Genomic DNA, 2,500 nt, shown 5'->3' on the forward strand with positions numbered 1-2,500 from the left:
ACCATTTTTCAGCAAAGTCCCAGAAATCCCAACTCCCTATGGTGAACTGACCATTTTTCAGCAAAGTCCCAGAAATCCCAACTCCCTATGGTGAACTCCTAACTCCCTATGGTGAACTCCCAACTCCCTATGGTGAACTCCTAACTCCCTATGGTGAACTCCTAACTCCCTATGGTGAACTCCCAACTCCCTATGGTGAACTCCTAACTCCCTATGGTGAACTGTCGTTTTTTTTCTAAGTCCAAAATTCTCAACTCCCTATGGTGAACTCACCTTTCGCTCCACAGTGGCCCTGTATCCGGAACCCCGTACCTTTATCCGTATCCCGTACCTTTATCCGTATCCCGTACCTTTATCCGTATCCCGTACCCCGTACCCCATATCCCGTATCCTGTATCCTGTATCCTGTATCCTGTATCCTGTATCCTGTATCCCTCTGCTGTCCATCTCCTCCATCTCCTCCATCTCCTCCATCTCCTCCATTTCTCCCATCTCTCCCATCTCTCCCATCTCCCCGCTTTTTCCGTTTCTGCCCGTGGTGTGATCAACTGTCACCTGGGCCCCGTCAGGTATTTGGCCCACTGTGAGCAGTGCCCACCCCTTTGGAACTGCTTGTGGGATGTAGAGATGGTGAGATGCAACAGGTTTGGGCCAGCCAGCTCTGATTTTTCTCTATTTCCGCCCGTGCCTGTGGTGAGGTCACCTCACACCGGGCCCCGTCATGGATTTGGCCGTTTGTGAGAGGTGACCTGTTGGGAATTTTTAGAGGGACATTGGGATGTAGTAGGGATGCAACAGGTCCGGGCCAGCTCTGATTGTTCTCTATTTCCGCCCGCCTGCCTGCCTGCCTATAGTGAGGTCCACTCACACCGAGCCCCGTCAGGTATTTGGCCTTTTGTGAGAGAGGTGGCAACTTCGACATTTCCATTGGGATACACGGATATACGGATATACGGATAATATACGGGTGTGCATGTAGTCCGGTACGGGCCACTTCCCCAAAGCCAATGGCGCATCGCACTGCAAGGAAAAGGTGATATGTTGGTGTTTGGTCGGTGTCACCCTCTCCACGAATATCCACACATCGACGCACAAGCACCGTGATGTACCGCTGGCTGTAAAGAACAACAGCTGCAGCTGACCATACACCAGTAGCACCAGGCGTGAATGATGCGCGGATACAACGCATTGAGAGTGTTCGACCATACGGCACGGGCACGCACATTTCCCACAGCCCGGCCGCGAACACCTTCACCTCCCCTCATAGGTAGCACTGCACTTGCACACCGCATCATCTATCGACCCTTCGAAAATTCCCGTACGCCTTTTGAACCCTCCCAGACCGGATCCCAGAGTCGTACGGTACATCAAAAGTTGTCTAATTTTGAGTTCTGTCCGTTTCCAAGAAGAACCAGCAAGAAAGATGTTCGCCGTGAATTTCTCGTGGCTTTTCCGTGTTTACACCATAGGGAGTTGGAGAATTTCTTGGACTTAGAAAATTTTCCACACTCACGCATAGACAGTCATGTATACATGTACAAGGTACATGACGTACATTGTGCATATACATGTGCATGCACATGTTCCCCTATCCCAGGCTACATGACTTGTACAATGTCGCGTACATGCATGTACACTGCTACTAGAAGTAGTGCTTACCCTAAGTGACAGTCATGACGGTACGTCTCACACCTCACACTCCCTACACGCACACTGTGCCGCCAGCTACATGACTCTGTACAGTGCAGTGATGCTTGCGCTAACTGACATGACTGTGACATAATTTGTATTACCTCACACTCCATGATTGTGCACGCTGTCCCAGTCACACGTGCACTACTGGCACTGCGCCGGTGCTTTTCAACCTTACTGACATCAAGGTACTACTACTCAGTAGATGATCTCACGTCTCACACCCCACATTCTTGTGCGAACAACACTATCCCAGCTAGCTACATGTCACACTACTGCTGGCGCTAACTGACTGTGTTGCACTACTTCTCACACCTTGCACTCCACTATGCACACTGTCCTTGCTCTTCGAACTACACCTACATGACGATTGTATGCTAACTCTTTGAGTAGCACCGGCTGGCAGTGTCACACCTAAACCCGTAGGTGCTATGAATGGCACAGCATTCATCGTCACATTCGTTTGCACTACTTCTTCCTTGAGATTTTCAAAATGGCCCTATCTCTACTACGCTGGGGACAAAATTAGCCCCCAGCCTTGAAACTACTGAACCGTCACTTGTGCACTGCATGTTCATCTTCTCACGCGCTCATTACCATCATCATCTCGAGCATTTTCAAAAAGAAAATTTTTGTTTGAAAAATCAAAAATTTCGTCTTCTCACGCGCTCGCATGATCATCATCTCTAGCATTTTTTCAAAAAAAAAATTAAAAATCCAAAAATCCAAAATTTCACCTTCACATCATCATCATCATCATCATCATCGGTAGCATTTTCAACCAAAAAAAAAAAATCCAAAATTCCAA

Source organism: Sycon ciliatum, chromosome 8 (assembly GCF_964019385.1).
Source record: "Sycon ciliatum chromosome 8, ocSycCili1.1, whole genome shotgun sequence".
Classification (NCBI taxonomy): domain Eukaryota; kingdom Metazoa; phylum Porifera; class Calcarea; order Leucosolenida; family Sycettidae; genus Sycon; species Sycon ciliatum.